This window comes from Helicoverpa zea, chromosome 11 (genome assembly GCF_022581195.2).
Source record: "Helicoverpa zea isolate HzStark_Cry1AcR chromosome 11, ilHelZeax1.1, whole genome shotgun sequence".
In the NCBI taxonomy this organism is placed as follows: domain Eukaryota; kingdom Metazoa; phylum Arthropoda; class Insecta; order Lepidoptera; family Noctuidae; genus Helicoverpa; species Helicoverpa zea.
Genome location: NC_061462.1, coordinates 7,329,575 through 7,351,562, shown reverse-complemented (window position 1 = coordinate 7,351,562; position 21,988 = coordinate 7,329,575). Strand labels below are relative to the sequence as shown.

Below are 21,988 nucleotides of genomic sequence, written 5' to 3'. Positions count from 1 at the left end.
ATGAAAAAGACAGCCTGTGACAGGAATAAAGATTTTTTTATTGCTAACAGACTTATCAAAATTGATTCAGTGGATCCATAATTTACCCCCCACAACGTTACAAAAAAGACAAACACACGATATTTACCTCCTAATAAATAAGTACTTAATGATAGTAGGTAGGTACCTATATATGTAGGTAAGGTAAACGTACCAATAGTCGTCGGATTTCGGAAATCACTGACTTTGAAGCGCTGCTGTGTGTTAAATATTCAATAGAAAATGAAAATTTTTGCATGACGTGATAGAGTATTTATTCATTATTCTAATTAACTAATGTTTTTTTAATCATTTTGATGGGTTTATATACTTATTAAGGCAAAAGTAAAAAAAGGGCGATTTGTACCAATAGTCGTCTGATTTGTACGGATACTCGTCAAATTATCCCAGTACTCGTCAACTTTTAATGCTAATGTAAACTCTCTGCTCTTGAACATAAGGTTCAAGTTATGTACATTTTTTTGTGCTTGAATTTGTTAAGCATGCTTGTGATTTTGAAACATTAGGTAGGTAGATAGATAAAAAAACCAAATTCCTATTTAGAATAGCAGGTCATAATCTGTTAGAAGAGCAGGTATTCAATAAAACAGATAGGGTAAACTGGGTACGGTTGTGCCAGGGTACGGTAGTGACAGTCGCAGTTGTAACGAAACTATACGTAAAACGGGGGAGGTTGTGAGGGAGAAAGACGTGGCTCACAAGCCTAAACACGTTCCCCAGTATTGCGTTAGCCGGCGCACGACGTTGACGTAAGCAGGAGCCCACATTGCTTTTCAACAATCAAAAGTAAGTATTTTTGTTCGATTTCGTTTCCTAATTACTGTTATTTTTATACAGATAGATTATCTTGTTATTTTTTTCTTTAAAAGTTGAATATTAATATTTAATTACAAGTGATTTCTTTTTACGTAAAGTATTTGGCAAAATCATGGCGATTTTTTGTTTTCAAAATGATGCGTTGGGTACGGTTGTGTCAATTTTTTTGGGTACGGTTGTGACGAATATCTTTACATATAATAAATCTCATATTATTGTTTTTTGCTTTTAGATGTCCAGGATACGTTTGCGGAAGACCGAAAGAGCGCAGTGTGATATCAAAAAATAAAAAGATGCCGATGAAGAAGTGAAACAAGGGATTTCGTACGTGTAGCTCAAGCTACAAGCCTTTCTACAGCTACAAGTTTGAACAGAGCAAATGTTGTTTTGTTGATTGTTAAAACTATGTTTGTAAGCTTATTATGTTAAACATTTCTACAATAAAAGATATTATAGACCATTTTGATATATGTTTATGCATGTCACAACCGCCCTTGGTATGTGGCCGGTTGTGACACTTTCCCATTTTTTTTTAAATTGATCTTATGAGTAATACAATAGCCGTGTAGCGACGGCTTAGCCGTGTAGCGACGGCTTAAGAATACACATGTCGCTACCCCCTTCTTCCAGTGGGTGTCGTAGAAGTCGACTAATGGAGAAAATTGCACCGAACACCAGTGCGAGAGAAGGAAAACTCGGAAAAAAACCCTCTATCAACCCGTCTGGCCAGCGTGATAGCAGTAGGCTAATATTCCTCTAATGTGCAGAACAAAAAAGCCACGGCCCCTAGTTCCCGGCAGTCCCGCTATTCCCGGTCACGGTGGCGACCGTGGTTACGGTGGGACAGGGGGTGCGAAGAATCTCCGGGTTACGGGAGGCCACCAAACACAACTGACTCTTGCGACGTACAACGGCCGCACGCTACGGCTTGACTCGCATCTGGCGCAACTCGAGGTGGAACTTGGGAAGATTAGGTGGCACATATTAGGGTTATGTGAAGTTCGAAGAGAGGGGGAGGACACCATAACCCTCGAATCAGGTCACCTAATGTACTTCCGAGAGGGAGACCAACAATCCCAAGGTGGCGTTGGGTTTCTGGTTAATAAGTCCCTAGCTGATAACGTTGTGGAGGTGTCTAGTGTGTCGAACAGGGTAGCGTACCTTATCATAAAGCTCACCGACAGGTATAGCCTCAAGGTAGTGCAAGTGTACGCACCGACCTCGACACATTCAGACGATGAAGTGGAGGATATGTTTGATGATATATCAAGGGCCCTCCACTTCACTACAAAGACCCATTACACCGTTGTCATGGGGGACTTTAACGCTAAAGTGGGAGTACAGATTTGCGGCGAATCGGCAGTAGGATCCCATGGATTTGGAAGCAGGAATCATAGGGGGCAAATGCTCGTCAACTTCCTTGAACGCGAGGGGCTCTTTTTGATGAACTCCTTTTTCAAAAAGCAGCCCCAAAGGAAGTGGACGTGGCAAAGCCCCGACACTATGACTAAAAATGAGATTGACTTCATCATGACGAACAAGAAGCACATATTCAGAGACGTCTCCGTGATCAATAGGTTTAATACCGGTAGCGATCACCGACTTGTCCGAGGCTCTCTGAATATCAACTTCAAGGCCGAACGTTTCCGTCTGATGAAGGCCAGGCTCCGACCAACACTGCTCCAAACCATGACAGGATCCGAAACGTTCCAGTCAAATCTGGAGAACCGATTTGCCGCCGTGGAAACCACAACAGACGTTAACCAGAACCACGAATATGTGGTTCGGATCCTCAGGGAGGAAGGTTCGAGATTCTGTAACATGCAGCGTAAGGGCAAGAAATCGAAGCTTTCGGAAGAGACATTAGGGCTTATGAAGAAACGACGTGAAAACCCGCCTGTCACTTCGTCAGCTAAGCGGGCTCTAAACCAAGAGATCAACAAGCACGTACGACGCGACCTCCGGTGCTCCAATACTCTTGACATTGAAAGAGCAATTGAGCTGAATCGGGGGTCAAAGGTGTTCGTACAATCTCTTGGAAGAAGCCACTTGACGAAGCTGACCACAACAAGTGGAGAAGTCGTTTCTTCGGTGCCGGCAGTCCTTTCGGAAGTGGAAAATTTCTATGGCCGGTTATACGCATCGCATGCATCTCGACCTGATCCCGGAAATGAGGATTCTAGAGCCACATTAACACGCCATTTCACCGAAGACCTGCCAGAAGTCAGCAGTGGCGAAATCGAGATCGCTCTGAGACAGCTCAAAAATGGAAAAGCCCCTGGCGAGGATGGCATTACAACAGAGCTTTTAAAAGCAGGAGGTAAGCCCGTACTGGGGGAGCTCCAGAAGCTTTTTAATGCCGTCCTGTTTGAAGGGAGAACTCCAGAGGCGTGGAGTAGGAGTGTTGTCGTCCTGTTCTTCAAAAAGGGAGACAAAACCCAGTTGAAGAACTATCGACCCATTTCCCTCCTAAGCCACGTATATAAGCTGTTCTCAAGAGTGATCACGAACCGACTTGCGCGAAGACTCGACGAATTCCAACCACCGGAGCAGGCTGGGTTTCGGAGCGGATACGGCACTATAGACCACATCCACACAGTGCGGCAGATTATACAGAAGACCGAAGAGTATAATCAGCCCCTGTGTCTAGCATTTGTGGACTATGAGAAGGCCTTTGACTCGGTTGAAATCTGGTCTGTTCTGGAGTCCCTGCAGCGTTGTCAAGTAGATTGGCGATACATCCAAGTGATGAGATGTCTCTACGAAGCCGCTACAATGTCCGTCCAAGTACAGAATCAGCAAACAAGGCCCATACCGTTGCATCGAGGAGTGAGACAAGGGGATGTTATTTCCCCGAAACTGTTCACTAATGCAATGGAGGATATGTTCAAAACGCTGAACTGGAAAGGACGCGGCATCAACATCAATGGCGAACACATCTCTCACTTGCGATTTGCTGACGATATCGTCATCATGGCGGAAACGCTGCAGGACCTACAACAGATGCTGAACGACCTGGCTGAATCTTCTCTACGCATCGGCCTACGGATGAACTTGGACAAAACCAAGGTCATGTTCAATGAACATGTTCTACCGGAACCGATTGCGATACACGGCGCCGTTCTCGAAGTTGTTCGGAAATATGTATACCTCGGGCAGACATTGCAGTTAGGTAGAAACAACTTTGAGGACGAGGTGAATAGGAGAATTCAGTTGGGTTGGGCTGCATTTGGGAAGCTACGTCGAGTCCTAACATCGTCGATCCCACAGTGCCTAAAGACAAAAGTCTTTAATCAGTGCGTCCTACCTGTCATGACTTACGGAGCCGAAACGTGGACACTGACGGTGCGGCTGGTCCACAAGTTTAAAGTCGCTCAGCGGGCTATGGAAAGGGCTATGCTCGGCGTTTCTCTGAGGGATCGCATCAGAAATGAGGTAATCCGTCAGAGAACCAAGGTCATCGACATAGCCCACCGAATCAGCAAGCTGAAGTGGCAGTGGGCTGGCCATATTAGCCGAAGAACCGATAACCGTTGGGGTAAACGAGTTCTAGAGTGGAGACCGCGCCTCGGCAAACGTAGTGTAGGACGTCCTCAGGCACGGTGGAGTGATGACTTGCGCAAGACGGCTGGCAGGAGCTGGATGCGAGAAGCCGAAAATCGATCTCAGTGGCGTGCACTTGGAGAGGCCTATGTCCAGCAGTGGACTGCGATAGGCTGATGATGATGATGATGAGTAATACATTGTATTAAGGAACAATATATGAGTGTTTTTACGTACACAAATGTACAAATTGCGATACAAGTTCCTTTTCTGCGAGCTAATTAGTCAAATATCAAAATTATTGGTGATCAAACGAAAATTGGCACAACTGTACCCAGTCTACCCTACATGGTTGCATTTTAATTTATATTCCTATCTATCAAACGCTTGGAATGACAAAACCAGTCTATAAAATATCTATACTAATATTATAAAGCTGAAGAGTTTGTTTGTTTGTTTGTTTGAACGCGCTAATCACAGGAACTATTGGTCCGATTTGAAAATTTCTTTCAGTGTTAGATAGGCTACTTTTTATCCCGGTATGGGAAGTAGTTCCCACGGGATGCGGGTGAAACCGCTGGCAGAAGCTAGTATGTTATATTTTTAAATCATAATAACGATGCAGTCATGTGCATATGTAGCACGAGTAAAATAATTACTTTTAAAATATTTAAATTGTAAAATAAAATAATTAGTATTCACAAAAAATAAAAGCCACATTCATTTATATAGTTTTCCGCGAAATAATTACTAACATTCATAGATATGTAGGCCAGGTTGTCATTCATCAAAACTTCTGAACTGCTTAGCGCATGCTAAGTACCATTTGCAAAAATCTCTATAGACAGTTTAAATTGTCTACTGTTTTTTAATTGATACCTTTAAGGTATCAATCAAAAAATAAAATATGATTAGGTACAACTAACCGTTCAAACCCAATAATAATAATATCTAATAAGCCCCATAGGGCATCTGAGGTGGATGACGGGGACTAGCGACCCCGCGGGGCTATATATCCGAGTGCTCCGGGGAGAGTATACTGTCCCCCATCTCCGGCCTGCCGGTGTGAAGGTCTCCCGCCTCTTGGCTTGCCTTCATTGGCCGACCAGAGTGGAGTCGCTAGAGCAGGGTTAGCAGCCCTGCTCGGAGGGTAGGTGCCTCGTGGTAAGTGGCGAGTGGGCCGGTGATGCTGGACCCACAGGGAGCGCGTGATCTGCGTTGAAACTCCGCCGAGGTATCCTCACCCTTCAGCCGCTCATCATTTTCCCAACTATGTTGGGGTCGGCTTCCAGTCTAACCGAATTCAGCCGAGTACCAGTACTTTACAAGAAGCAACTGCCTATCTGATCTCCTCAACCCAGTTACTCAGGCAACCCAATACCCCTTGGTTAGACCGGTGTGAGACTTACTGGCTTTTGACTACCCGTAACGACTGCCAAGGATGTTCAAGAATAGCCGGGACCTACAGTTTAACGTGCCATCCGAAACATAGTCATTGGTGTCATTGCAGGATATACTTAGAAAGTACATACAAACTTAGAAAAGTTGCGTTGGTACTTGCCTGACCTGGAATCGAACCCGCGCCCTCATACTTGAGAGGTTGATTCTTGGCCCACCAGGTCACCACGACTTTTTTCCAGGTGCCATAGTTCCTATAGTTTCCTATATCCTAATCCACTAACATCCCTCTAACATCCCCCTAACGCAATAGCCCAAGTAGTTTTCCTCCATAGTTAGCAATACTTTAGCACAGAACCGGAGATTGTCCTTGGGTTCATTTCTTTAGTATATATACAGGGATAATCGTCGGTTTTGTGTCACCATTTCATTAAAGTTGTCTCAAAAGGGCATTTTAATTTTTTTTGCTGCATTTGATGTTGTGTGTGGGCCCTTGATTTACAGCTTTTATGACTTTTAAAAGGCCCTCTTGCTTGTAGTTTCTTTCAGTCATGATTTGCTATTAAAATTACGATCATGCAATCACTAAATACAGACAATTTTAAATAAAAAAATCTTACTTAAGATTACTCTTTACCCATCAATATCGAATACTACAAGCAAAGAAGTGACATGGATGGAAGCTATGTCATCTTAGTTTTAAAACTGATTTTAATATTTTTTGCGTCAAAACTAGTTGAATGACATAATTTTTATACAGGCGCTATTAAAGCACGTTAGGAAGACGCGGTACAATACGCATGACGAAATGCACTTATTTCGAACAAAAAGCATAGTGTAAGAACAGTCAATTTTTGTTTGCCACAAATTGTAATCCAAGCGTTAGTAGAAACAAAGGCTAGTGCTAGACCTGCCTGTACCCAAAGCGGTAGATCTTAATCAAATGGCGGGGGCCTACAGCGGCCAATATATACCTGAAAAAACACTTAAACTTACACTTACACAAACGTAGAAAGTGCATACGTGAAACATATTAATTGAATCGAATAACATGACTGTGTACGTGCATCTAGAACCAGCAGAGTAAAATTTACCCCCAAGAAAAATCTTAAAAGAAACGCAGTTTTATGAACAAATGTAGTCTAAACCTTAAATATGTTTGTTATAGATAGTTATCAATTTTGTAAAAGTCCCGATATTAGCTATTTATTCGCCTTTTGTACTGTAAAACACAAAATATCCTCATTATGACGAGTATAGGTGCAACTTTTGAGCATGTCCCAGTAGTCGTCATAATAATTGTAAAATTGACGGGTTTTGGGTCAAATGGGAGTTTTGAAGTACCAATAGATGTCACATTAAAAAAATATATCTTCTATGTTAAAAGTATTCCAAATTGCATATTACATCGCTGGCAAATAAACTTAACTATCTAATTAAACAAAGAAACATACCACAGACCCCACTGGAGTTATGTAAATCAAAACACAAAACCACATGCTGAGTTTCACTTTTGACAGCTGAACTTCACGAAAAAACGATTTTGTTAGGGCACACAAGTTTGAAATAACATATCTTAGAAGCCGTGACTGTTAAAACCCCGTATTGTTATTTCAATGGTGCAATATATTATCAAGAATATGTTCATAGATAAACCGGCCCATTTTAAGTTCAGTAGAAAATAATAATAAAAGTTTTAAGATTAATTGACGACTATTGGGGCATGACGACTTCACCCGCGTTTACCTTAACTTACTTATTTTTTACCTAATAATAATTTCATGTTTTTTGCCTGTAGTAGGTATTGGTGTGGGCTATGAACTTGATCAATCATCCCAGAACAAATTACTTACTTACGTAAGTTTTCATCAAGTTAGATGCAGCCGGAGTTGATTTTTGCAAAATGAAATCGAATGCATAGGTAATTTCCTTTGTCTGTACTCGCTTCAACAAACACACATTTATTAGATATAGTAAGTAGTAGTAAATACCTAAATAGTAATCTCAATATTCATCAAACAACGCGGCTTACACTAACACACGTTACTATTAGAACCATTACCTATTAGAACAAAGAGATGTAGCATATATAATTTATTGTAGACGGTAGCAGTTAGATATAAGTTTTTGATGAATACCTTAGTAAATTTACACTATCTTAGAATAAATCCAACAAAGTCTTGAGTTTAGTTAAATCAGCTGAGACGGAATTGAAAACAAGAATGTGCTATAAAAGTAGGAACAAAGTACAGCTTAAACCAGAGAAAAGTATGATGAGTGCGGTACATTTTGTTACGCTTTAAAACATTACAATTACATAGATACCTTTTACTGTAAACATGTACCAACCAAACGTGTTTACGAGCCGCTACGAATCGCTACGAAACGCCGGGAATGCTCAATGTAATTAATGAAATAAATAGGTAAAGTTAAAAATTATAGGTATTAAGGAATATAGGTGTATTATTTATAGTAAATAAATAAAGTTATACCTAAGTGTACAAGTTTTAGGCTCAACAATATATCTAAGTGCTTATCCAGTTGTCTGAAACAATAGAATATACCTAAAGGATGGACATGGATGAATAATGCGCTACTTAGGTACTGTCGATATTTTTTGCAACCTTTTTATGAAAAGTTGCAAACTAAACAATCTCAGATACTTAGGTACTTACCTACGAAAACGTCGTGTTCGAGATATATTTTTCCGTAAGTAAGTATGCCGAATAAGTAGCTACCAACTATTGTAACACTTGTATTTAGAAAGCGGATCGCCATCATACAGTTAAACCCTTAGAGGTTTTCGTTGTATATGGCTAAATAAAATAGGAGTAAGAATAATACAAATGTCTTAGAAATAAAATCTTCCGCCCCAAATGTAGGTAATGGCAAACTTATCACTTCATCACTTGTATCAAAATATAAGTTAATAAATATATACCGTCTTACCACAAAAACTTTTAACCGTCAGTTTATGCCTTGTCTAAAAAAATTTCAAATTATGACGTTGACATATGGTTCATTTTGCAGCCAAATTTTTTTTAGACAAGTGTAAAACAGGGTTTTAAGTTTTTGTAATAAGGCCAATAATGTTTTAGGAAAAATATGTACCTTCAACCGAATAATATGCAGCTTGGGAACTGTATCCTTTGTGCAAGTCATGTGCATTTGCATGATTACCCTTGCTGCATGTGCATAGCTATGCATGAAAGTGGGAGGTAGGTACTTACATTAATTATTGTCTCGCGGAATTGACGCTAAATATTTTTCCTAACATTTTACATTATGGATTTCCGCAAAGTAACGCCTGATTCAATAATTTATGTAAGTAGTTGTCTTCTATTTGAGTTTAACTTATTTTGATAAAAAGGTAGGTATCCTTCCCGCCCGGTATACCTAATTATGTATGTTTGCCACTTCACCTACGTAGCAACCGGGCTTCAGGCCCGGCCTGAACGGTGACTACTTTTCAGCTTTTATCAAAGGTGTTCTTTTATACAATCTGATTTCTTATTTAATATATCGTTTTGGATATACTTAAGCAACATCTGAAGCAAAGCTTTGGGAAAGAAGACCTTATTATGACAACGACAATTTCTTGGAAACGTAACTTTTTGGAAATTATTAGTTCTAAGTATTTTGGCAATTGAGTGTCATGTGATTTGTTTTGGGTATGATACACCTACGTAAATAAGGTAGATATGCAATTTTCTACACAAGTTCTAGTCAATAAGAAAACCTCCCCACATACAATTTTATTCGAGCTCGCTTTTTATCGTGGTCGTTTATACTGCCTTTTTATTTTTATGGCAAACGTGTCCCGTCCGCTACCGTCTACTTTAATTATTTATACGCGCCATAAAAAATGCGCATCTAATAGCAGGGTACCTACATACCTACATACATTTTAGACAAGGACATTGTGCAAAAAAACGGGCAAAAAATATTGGTTTTAAGGACTGTTTCAAAGGGTTTTACTAGTTTTTAGTAAATGTCACATATCGCTAAAATCTGGAACGCCAGGAAGGAACAGAGTGTATTTTACCTAATCTTCAAAAATTTAACAGGTAAAGCGTATGCTTGTTTAGCTCCTAATTAAAAGTTCATAGGCGTTTTGATAACTTTTAAATGTTATTTCAGAAAACTGGTACCTAATGCAGTTTTGATTACTGATTTAAGAAAGCCGACTTATGCGTAAGTACATATAGAATTTCGCGTCAAAATTGTTTTTATATGATAGCCTGATAAGTAGATGACACTGTTTGTGATACACACCACTAACTTACCGGTACTCCTCTTAATTATGTTTATTTATGACAAGGATATTTTAATACTACTTAGTGGGTACAAAATAGCCGTACAGCATAGGTAATAACGGTTCATATCATTTGTTTATTTGCCTGTTCCCTAAAGGCTGTAAAACATCTATACATATAATAAATCTGTAAAAAAACTGTGTCTGTACATTGAATATATTAAAAAAATAATAATTGGGTGGGGTTTAGAAACAGTAATGGAGCACAAATCCAAAAAAAAAAATTCTGTCTGTTTGTCTGTATGTCTGTATGTCTGTATGTCTGTATGTCTGTTTGTTTGTACACGCTAATCTTCCGAACTACTGAACGGATTTCAATGATTTTTTCTTTGTTGTATCAGTATTAGGCCTGGTCAACATATAGGCTATAATTTATCTTCGAAACTTGAAGACCTGATGCAGAACTCCAACAGACCAATAAAACTATAAGAGATACAAATATGGTGCCGTGGCAAAAATTGTTTCATTTGATGAGCATTTTCAGCTGAGATTATAAATTTTAAGATCTGGAACACCTGATGTGGAACCCCAAGAGCCCAGCTTCTCTGTACCATATACATACAGGTATGCCGTTTTAGCAAAAGTTGTTCAATTTGATAAGCACTTTCTATTGACTTATACAAATTGAAGATCTAAAACACCTGATGTGGAACTCCAGGGGCCCAGCTAGACTATAGCATATAGAGGTATGACGTTTTAGCAAAAGTTGTTCAATCTGATAAGCACTCTCTGTTGACTTATAAAAATTGAAGATGTAAAACACCTAATGTGGAAACCCAGGAGCCCAGCTAGACTATAGCTTATAAAGATATGACGTTTTAGCAAAAGTGGTTCAATCTGATAAGCACTCTCTATTGACGTGTAAACATCGAAGATCTGGAACACCTGATGTGGAACTTCAAGAGCAATACTACACTTGAAATGTATAGAAATGAATGTTATGAAATAGGTATAGTGAATCAAAATAAGTAATTAGTCCGTCTTTTAGATAACCCTAAAATAATGGACACGCATTTTTCTTTTCTCTCTCTCACAAACAAATAATAACGAAGATACAACAACGCTTGAATTTCGTGTTAAGTCACTGCTTAGTACAAATTTTACATACCTAGACGTGGCGTCACGAGCCTCCACTCTCTAACTTTGTTGCGTTTTATCTTCATTATTATTTTGTATATCTCTTCCAGACCTCGGGACTACAGAGTTCCAAATTTTTGGAAGGCAAACGTGGGGTCGAAGCCAACACGCTGAAGCCCTTTTGAGACAACTTTAATGAAATGGTGACACAAAACCGACGATTATCCCTTTATACACTATAGAAATGAACCCAAGGACAATCCCCGGTGGACGTCGTTAAAAAAAAGACAATCCCCGGTTCTGTGCTAAACTATTGCTAACTATGGAGGAAAACTACTTGGGCTATTTTGATGGGATGTTAGTGGATGACAATGTATTAGGTACATGTAAAAACGGCAGGTGGAGACTCGCCACCTCACTTACTGTAACCAGTCACTGAATAGCAACAAGAGGGCAATAGGGACATGAGCGGCTGAAGGGTGAGGATACCTCGGCGGACTTTAAACGCGGATTACGCGCTCCCTGTGCTTACCATGAGGCACCTACCCTCCGAGCAGGGCCACTAATCCTGCTCTAGCGACTCCACTCTGGACGGCCAAGCCAAGCCAGAGGCGTGAGACCTACCCCCGTCATGGTTCACTCCGACCGGCCGGAGATGGTGGACAGTATACTCTCCCTGGAGAACTCAGTATATATAGCCCCGCGGGGTCGCTACTCCCCGTCATCAGCCTCAGATGTCTTGCGGTGCCTATATCTCATTATTATTGTCGTTATTATCTCAAGAGCCTTTGTCCCAATTATGTTAGGGTCGACTTCCAGTCACGATGCAACTGAGTACCAGTGTTTTACAAGGAGCGACTGCCTATCTGACCTCCACAACCCGGTTACCCCTTGGTAAGACTTACTGGCTTCTGACTACCCATAACGACTGCCAAGAATGTTCAATGACAGTCGGAACCTACAGTTTAACATCCCCTCCAAATAACGGTCATTGGTATCCAAAATATACGTAGAAAGTACATACGAACTTAGAAAAGTTGCATTGGCAGGCACTTGCCAGACCTGGAATCAAAGACGCACGCTCATACTTGAGAGATTGGTTCTCTACCCACTAAACTACCACGAATTCCACTAAGTCACCACGACTTTGTCATCTATTTAATGTTTTTTTACGAAATAATACCTACGTGTAATATTTTTGCCACACACAACTTAAATGCGGTCTAATTAGAATCACTACTTTTATCCCTATGGTCACGTCTATTGCGACTATTCAGATCTTTGATTTTGCTGACCCCATAGTCGCTGGCATAAGGGACAGGATCCGCGTACGAAGTCGCGGGCAGAAGCTAGTTATAAATAAAATACTAAAAGTTCCCATCGATCCCATGTGTGCGTCAAAAGTTATTCGAGATCAAATGTCAACATTTCAGGTTTTTTGATTTTTTTTTCGAAAACGATAAGTTTTATCAAAAAAAGACATCAGACCAAAGTTGTAGATCTTTAAATTTTCTATAAAAATGGCATTAACAGTTTTCTCCTAAATCTTACCATTCCCGAGATATCGCGATTCAAAGAGTCACACTACACATGATATGCACGAATATACGACGGCTGCCTTTAAGTTGTGTCGTTTGAAGTAAGTATAGACAATCTAATAGGTTAATATCATTTATTGTTTTTCAAAGAATTCTCCGCGATATTTAATGCACTTTTGCATGCATTAAACCCAGTTCTTGAAATATTTATTCCATTCTGAAGTGGGGGTAGTCAAATTGGCCGATTTGTATGAGTCAACAGCTTTTTCAGGTGTGCTGAAACGTTTACCACGAAAACTTTACTTAATTTTGGGGAATTTAAAACAATCGTAATGCCCACGGATCCATGTCACGGTATGTAACATGTTGGTCTGCGACAATTAACTGGGGGTAACAATTCATATCGGGTTTTGAATTACCTTCACGCGGCTTTTCGCTAACGCTAGATTGCCCACTTTTAAATCCTAAATATCAGTGTACTGCACTCCTAAGGCATGGTTCTGCATCACTAAACACAGAACAAAATTTATTAAACCGCTAAAGTCGCGACAATCCGCTTTTAAAGTTGTAGAAAATTATCGCACGCTAATTTTCCTTCGACATTTCCATTTTTATCCAGAAGATTGGGGTTGGAAATTGATACATAATATCTGGTTCCTATTAAAACTTTACTCCCACCTGCTCCAGAAAAACTCCTGACATTATTTTTTGCAATTGCAAAAATGATTGTAGTATCAAATCATCCTCCAAGCCCTTTTCCCAACTATGTTGGGGTCGGCTTTCAGATGTAGCTAAGTACCAGTCCTTTACAAGGAGCGACTGCCCTATCTGACCCCCTTATCCCAGTTACCCGTGCAACCACTTAGACTGGTGGACTGGTGGTTAGACTGGTGTCAGACTTACTGGCTTCTGACTACCTATAACGACTGCCAAGGATGTTCAATGACAGCCAGAACCTACAGTTTAACGTGCCATCAGAAACACAGTCATTGGTGTCCAAGATATGCTTAGAAAGTACATACAAACTTAGAAAAGTTGCATTGGTACTTGCCTGACCTGGAATCGAACCCGCGCCCTCATACTCGAGAGGTTGGTTCTTTTGCCCACTAGGCCACCACGACTTTTTGTATGAATTTGATAAATCTAATACAATCACAATAATAGTTAACCCAATAGTTAATATCAATAATGACATCATATTAGAACTTGACTGCAATTATTCCCTTAAACTATCCTAAAATTGTCATGACAGTGGAGTAGGCCTACAGGGGAAACCACGGTAAAAAAAAATGCGCCGAGTACACTACCTTACAGGTGCTGTGGAAATGTGTGCATGTCATGTATGGAATATACTTTGAAGCGCGATATCTCAGGAATAGTAAAATTTAGGAGAAAACTGCTAATGCCATTTTTGTAGAAAATTTAAAGATCTACAACTTTGGTCTGATGTATTTTTTTGATAAAACTTACCGTTTTCGAAAAAATATCAAAAAACCTGAAATTTTGACATTTGACCTCCAATAACTTTTGACGCACACATGGGATCGATAGAGACTTTTAGTATTTTATTTATAATGATCAAATCTAGTTCTCCACCAAAAATCAGCTTTCCGGGAATTTTTGTTATTTCAAATGTCTATTTTGACCGGGCTAATTTATGTTTATAAGACTACAAAGTTATAGGTATAAAAGTCGTCTAATATCTCTCCGAAATAACAAAACACCTACCCACGATACCATTATTTTTGGCCACATCTGGTTTTATGTCGAGCCCAATTTGCTTTGTCAGATAATGCATTTTGGTGCTTCAAGTTTATGACGCCCCATCCAAGCACCCTCCCTTAACCATAGAATTATATAAATTTCTACTCACATAGAACTTATATAAAAGTTGCAAGAGGGACGTTTGATGGAAACCCATCGATCTAGTGAACTGATTAGTTCTGGTTTACGTCTGATGTCGTAAAAGGCACATAAACCGCTAATTTAAGATTTACGATCCCGTAAATCATGTTTGTTTGGTGCTGTTGTGACAATGGTACATTGTGATACAAAGAAAATTATATTGCATATAATAAATTGTGGTTTTCTAGTCTTCGCATATTTATGTATTATACAATATTGATTAGGTACCTAGGCATAGTTATAAGCTTACATAGATGCCTCACGTACCCGTATACGTCCAAAAAGTGTTGTTGCAGTGGTAATTCTGACGAAAATCGTATTGTATGAATAAGTGTAGGTAGGTATGGGAAAGATAAGGGTACTTCCATATACCTACTCACACTGAAAGGCTTTGGCCGTAAAAGTATCTACTTACTTTTGATCCGACGATCTGTAGTTTACACGGGTGGATATCCAATCTTGTAAGACTTTATGTCAACTCAAAGTCAGTCGCAATACTCGCAACACTTCGTATGCGGACAATCACAACTGGGAAAAAGGAAAAATTAATACATATATTATAATATTCCAGAGTGGACAGTTATCTTCCTGCTTACTTTTATTGATAAACCCAAGAGTGGTTCAAACGACTTCAAAAAATGTAGGAGTAGATTCTAAATTCTTTGTTAAGCACTCGGTTTCCCGGAGACGTTTGGGCTGACTTAAAAATATGGGGACACGGTAGGTGTCAGTGAACCTGGCAGATCATTGTCTAGCAGATCAACTTTTTTTTTGAGTTCTTATCGCATGCAGATGAGCTCTATAGTTCCTGATAGTTTTCAGGAATAGTTCTGCCATTTTCAGCTGAAAAATGATAGTTCACAAAATGATCTGCTAACTTCCGGTAGCAGAGCATTTTTCAGAAAATTAAAAAAAAACTGAGATCTTATCGCATAAAGATGAGTTCCATAGTTCCACATACTTTTCAGGAATAGTTCTGGCGTATTTCAGCTGAAAAATATTTTTAACCAATTAATTATAGATTCTACTACATACTTAGCTATCACATATCCTCGTTAGTAAATAATAAGATAGGTAGATACGTATTCCAGGATTTTTAGTAAATCTTCCACCAACCCCTTATTATAGGCCAGGTAGGTACAGTTTTTATAACACGCTTTTGATACTATAGATAGAGGTCTAAAAATTGATATCTGAGAAAAAGTGCTGTATTCCATTAGAACTATTGTGGATAATGTGGATAATGTCGTTTATAGCCATGCATCTGGTAGAACTTGAGAATATGTTTTATGTTTGACGATACTACAAATAACAATTGATACTAACGGCCGGTTCACACATGTCTCCGTTTTACTGTTCCGTTTTATCGTGTACGTTTTTTTTTCGTCGATGGCGTATGTAGTTGTATGAGTGACTTCACACATGGCACAGTATTCTGTATACAGTAAAAACGCCATCGACGAAAAAAAAACGTACACGATAAAACGGAACAGTAAAACGGAGACATGTGTGAACCGGCCGTAAGTAAGTATATAGGTCCGCTTATAGGGTAAAGGCGGGATAGATGCCCCACTTTTTGAAATATGCTTATAATTTAATAAATATTGGTTCTACATTAATAACACCTATGAATGTAACTAGTTTAATCCTTTATGTTTATTTGTGATTTGTCTTTTTGGACCTATATACTACACGTTTTGCAGATTTTAGCTTTTTGTAGACCTCAAATTTTGGGGATAGATGCCTACCCCTATGGATAGTTGCCCCACCTTGAAAATACTAGCAAGGATAGATGCCTACGGTGCGGGATAGATGCCCTTCATACTGTCTAAGTATATTATATTAATAATATTTATATATTTTTTGACTTTAATTTATTTGAAATGAAAAGTATTTTGCAGTTTTTTAAATCTTTTTTATATTCATTATCAGATTAATTAAAATGAACACAATAAAATTCTAAAAGTATTTGTTCAACAAAAATAATGTATTTTATATTTTAAACCCTTATTATAAAATATTAATTATTATTTTCAACATGCAAAATCATAAAAAATCATTCTTTCTTAAAAACTAAAATAACACAATATACTTAGCATCAGAATATTTAACCGGACAATGCTTTACGTTTTCCACATCTCGAGCAAAAATTTCTGAAAACCAGCACTGACACATTACACATTGAATCCAGTCGGATTTAGACTTTGTTTGTTCATAGTTTTCAAAGCATTCTATGCAGTTATTTTTATTTGTATCTTTAGGCTCATCCTGTCCATCTCTTATAGTCTTCTTCACCGGCAAACCTTTAGTTTTCTTTTCCTTAACTTTGTTCTTAGGTGAATTGTCTTCATCTTCACTGTTTGAACTGTAAATCATTCGTAATCAATAAAAAGTGTAAATACATAAACACATGAAAAATATATATTCAAAGCACTTATAATACATTCAGGGTACACGAGGTGTATGGAGGGATAGATGCCCCTAGGGGCACCTATACCCTAAAAAATCAGGGCAACTATCTTTTTTAACAGGGTTAGATGCCCTAGTATTTTTTTAAATAAATAAATACAATAGAGCAACTATTTACATCAAAATGTATACTTCATGAAACAATATACATACGTAATAAAAAAATTGATGGAATTAATATCTACTCATAAAGTTATACAACAGCAAATACTCACCTTTAAAAATTTTACGCTCGCTGTAAGTTCGCCGCGGAGATGAATTCACATACGAGCGAAACGCGACCTCACCCCTCGATGGCGCGTGGCTAATTTAGGTGCGGGGTGCTTGTGGCTTCTAGTTAAACGGTTGTTTCCTAATCGCGAGCATGGGAAGTTAGGTTTTTTAAAAATGGGGCATCTATCCCACTGCGGCATCTATCCCGCCTTTACCCTAAACATAACAGAGATTCAAGGCAACTCCTCAACGATATATCGTAAGTAGTACCTCGTGTTTGACGTTATTTTATTTGTATTAACCAGTTTTCTACATTAAAATAGATTACAATGCAACTGCCATTGTAATTAGATGACGAAGGTGGGTGAAGCACATTTTTGTCTTTTGGGAAATTCAACTATTGATAGCACCTTCCTCTTATTAAGACTTCTTTTTAAGAGTTGACTCTTATTAAGAGCTCACTACACCAACATGAGTTATGCAGCCTTAACCCATGTTGGTGTAAAGCAATGGGCTCAAAAAATAGGTAGATACATACCTGAGCTACTTATATAAATATAAACCATTTCTTTCGGACAGAATCCATATTCATGTTAGTAACAATTTACTTAAGCTCTATCTTAGTAATTACGTAATATAATAATACATTTTCAATTTTCCCGTAACTATTCCCACCCAGTGTGCCAGTACGGGACAGTCATGCAGCATTCTGAAAGCATTATTATGTATACTGAATACGCAGAACGTTGTAAGCTAACGTATAAATAGCGAACCCACAGGCCGCTCGAGTAAAAAGATTGGCAGTAAGTATGCCCTAAAAACTATGTAACTTATGATGTGGCTCTACGGGTCGATTTTTATTACTTAGGTACTTACAAAGTTTTTTTAAGTATTATGAGTAGGTATTTACGTGTAGTTCTACAATGTACGCCAAATAACGCAATTCTATAGGTAGTTATATAGCCATTTAATCAGGCCACATTTTGAGCATATCACCAAACATGGGTGTATTTGGTTGTCAGAGTCCAATTCAGTTCACTTTGCAAATTGCGCTTTCACGCAAGCACCACTGATTTAAGTGCTAGAACTGATTTAAGTACCTACCTAGATGAAATTTAATTCACAGATAGTTTAGAGCCAGAGAAAAATAGGCGTGTTTACCTACATGTTTTCCGGCTGCTGAGAGTTGTTCTTGCAGACTTGCAGAGTGCAGAGGCTTGCAGAACCGTGATAAACGGCCATTATTAGGTACCTACCTAAGTAAATAAGTTACCTACTGTCTTACTGATTTGCATTTGGTTTCAGCTTATACCTACTAAATAACTTTTTCCTTCCGAGTATCAACATTTGTTGGGAATATGGATTAAAACATGTACTTAGGTGCATACTTAATAAAAGCATTGGAAACGCATTAACGAAATTTGGAAAGTAACACCGAGTCGTCCGTAAGAGAGATTTTCGTGGCGTTTGATTATCCTACAAATCCTTACTGAATGCTATCGCATCATCGTATTTTAATAACTCATATGTAATTTATTTATAAGGCCTGGGTAGCTTACCTACTATTTAAAGTAGTTTCTCCTTATACAATCTTAGTTGCTTATATTATTCCCATACTTCCCTACCAATTCTATATTTATTTACTGCAGATATTTTATAGCAGTATTGTTACAGCCATAAATAATTCCGGACAAACAATCTCCAAATCCAATTTTGTTTGGTATAAAATTTATGACCACAAGACGCACCATAGGCACGGAGCATTATGCAAGTCATGCAATTTTCTTTCCAAACTTTATTCTCTTTTTTATAGGCGTCTACTTGAGTAATGAAAAACTATTAAAGTGGTCGTGTGGGGATAAAGCGAGGGTCGTTGGGACCTTCCAGTTTTATTATGGCCCGACGAATGGCGTAGCGCTATTTTTACAACCCTGCCAATTTCATGAGCCCCGCTAAAAGATGGCAACCCAAGTTTACGCGTTCAAATAAATATATGTTCCTACCTACTGCTAAGTAGATGGAATACTACTTATACAGCATGGTAAAGTTTGGTTCATAATCCTATACCTATAATTCATATTATTAGGTATAATCGTGAAGTAGTGAATAAGTATACCTACCTAATCGTCTAAGGATCACGTAGGTATAGACGGAAGTACGGTCCTCTTTCCAATGTTATACATTTTGCTCAATACCACTACATGGTTAAAAAAAAATACTTGCCCCTGTCTGTCCCTAAGTAGGTGGCTTTCTTAAATCTAAAACAACGTAGGTAACAATTTTGTTGCGACTTGCGGTTCTTTTAATAGATAGAGTGATTCAAGAGGATGGTTTAACTAAATGTATTTGTATTTGTACCATGCATACAAACGTTCAATCCTTCTTATGATCTCTGTATTTTATCGTCCCACTGGCTTCACACAGGCTTCCTGTCTTCTATAAGTACAATGTCTACAAAAAGTATTTTTATTTGTATAGGTAACTACTGTAAATTCGTCATATTACCTACTATTATTTTTTTTTGAAATAAACGTTTTATCATTTTCTGTCATTCAATAATGAATCATTTTGTCTGCAAATGATTAACTATTGCAATAGGTATGATTGTAGAGCAAACTACCGTATAGAACAAAATCACCAAAATAGCAGACAAATCGCAAACCAATCGAATGTCGTTGGAAAACAATTGGTCTTATATTAGTAGCAGAATGCCCGATATGGTTAAACTGCTATTGCGATCATATTGCGATTGGATTCTATTCGATGTTGACATTATTAACTTAGGAGAATCGGGCCCCAGATTACCTAAATAGTTATATACCTACTATAGTAACTACCAGTGGCCCGCCGTCACTTCGCTTCGGTAACAGAGTTATATTATTGTGAATAAAATAAAAAATATAGGTATCCTCTCTAATCATTCTATAAAAAAACGGATGCATATTGGTTGCGTACCTGCCTAGTTTTGAAGATTTACCTAAGCGTACCTTTGTACTTAGGTACGTTTAAATCACATAGGACATAGGACAATCACATAGGCCATAGGACAATCACATAGGACATAGGGACAGAAAAAGCGACTTTGTTTTATACTATTTAGTGATGACATAAACCTTCCTCTTGAAGTCTCTTCCTCTGTCTGATAAAAAAAACGCATGAAAAATGGTTAGGTACGTTGTTTTGAAGACGTACCTAAGTGTAAGCGTAGGTACAAAGGGACACAGAGATATAGGGACAGAAAAAGCGACTTTGTTTTTTACTATGTAGTGATTAAGGTAATCTGTGTTTACCATAGATTACTTTTGTACTCTTCCGTCTCTTCCCTTTCCTTTATACTTTATTTATATTTTGTATGTCTCTACCAGACCTCGGGACTATAGAGACCCGGATTTTTGGGAGGCGAACGTGGGGCCGAAGCCAACACGTTGAAGCCCTTTTGAGACAACTTTAATGAAATGGTGACACAAGACCGACGATTATCCCTGTATACACTATAGAAATGTACCCAAGGACAATCCCCGGTTCTGTGCTAAACTATTGCTAACTATGGATGCAAACTACTTGGGCTATTGTGATGGGATGCTAATGGACTAGGAATGGGGAAACTACGGGAACTATGGCACCTGCCGATGACAATGTATTAAATACATGTAAAAATGGCAGGTGGAGACTCGCCACCTCACTTACTGGGCCCCCGGGAATCAGTTGCTAAATCGCAACAAGAGGGCAACAGGATGAGCGGCTGAAGGGTGAGGATACCTCGGCGGACTTTAAACGCAGATCACGCGCTCCCTGTGGGTCCAGCATCACCGGCCCACTCGCCACTTACCACGAGGCACCTACCCTCCGAGCAGAGCTCTAACCCTGCTCTAGCGACTCGACTCTGAAGGCAAGCCAAGAGGCGAGAGACCTATCCCCCGTCATGCTTCACTCCGGCAGGCCAGAGATGAGGGACAGTATACCTACTCTCCCTGGAGCACTCGGATATATAGCCCCGCGGGGTCGCTACTCCCCGTCATCCGCCTCAGATGGTCTGCGGGGCTTATTTATATCTTGTATGTCTCTACCAGACCTCGGGACTATAGAGTCCCGGATTTTTGGGAGGCGAACGTGGGGCCGAAGCCAACACGCTGAAGCCCTTTTGAGACAACTTTAATGAAATGGTGACACAAAACCGACGATTATCCCTGTATACACTATAGAAATGTACCCAAGGACAATCCCCGGTTCTGTGCTAAACTATTGCTAACTATGGATGAAAACTACTTGGGCTATTGTGATGGGATGTTAGTGGACTAGGAATGGGGAAACTACGGGAACTATGGCACCTGCCGATAACAATGTAATAAATACACGTAAAAATGGCAGGTGGAGACTCGCCAACTCACTTACTGGGCCCCCGGGAATCAGTCGCTAAATCGCAACAAGGGGGCAACAGGTACATGAGCGGCTGAAGGGTGAGGATACCTCGGCGGACTTTAAACGCAGATCACGCGCTCCCTGTGGGTCCAGCATCACCGGCCCACTCGCCACTTACCACGAGGCACCTACCCTCCGAGTGGGCTGTTAACCCTGCTCTAGCGACTCCACTCTGACCGGCCGATGAAGGCAAGCCAAGAGGCGGGAGACCTATCCCCCGTCATGCTTCACTCCGGCAGGCCGGAGATGGGGGACA

At 39.3% G+C, this 21,988-nt stretch overlaps 1 long non-coding RNA gene across 1 annotated transcript; it reads left to right on the top strand.

Moving 5' to 3' along the window:
• The first annotated feature begins 638 nt into the window (after positions 1–638).
• Positions 639–1,315, top strand: LOC124634479. The gene is made up of 2 exons (XR_006984874.1): positions 639–825; positions 1,088–1,315. It is a non-coding gene; the product is annotated as an uncharacterized LOC124634479 (long non-coding RNA).
• Positions 1,316–21,988: the final 20,673 nt, after the last annotated feature.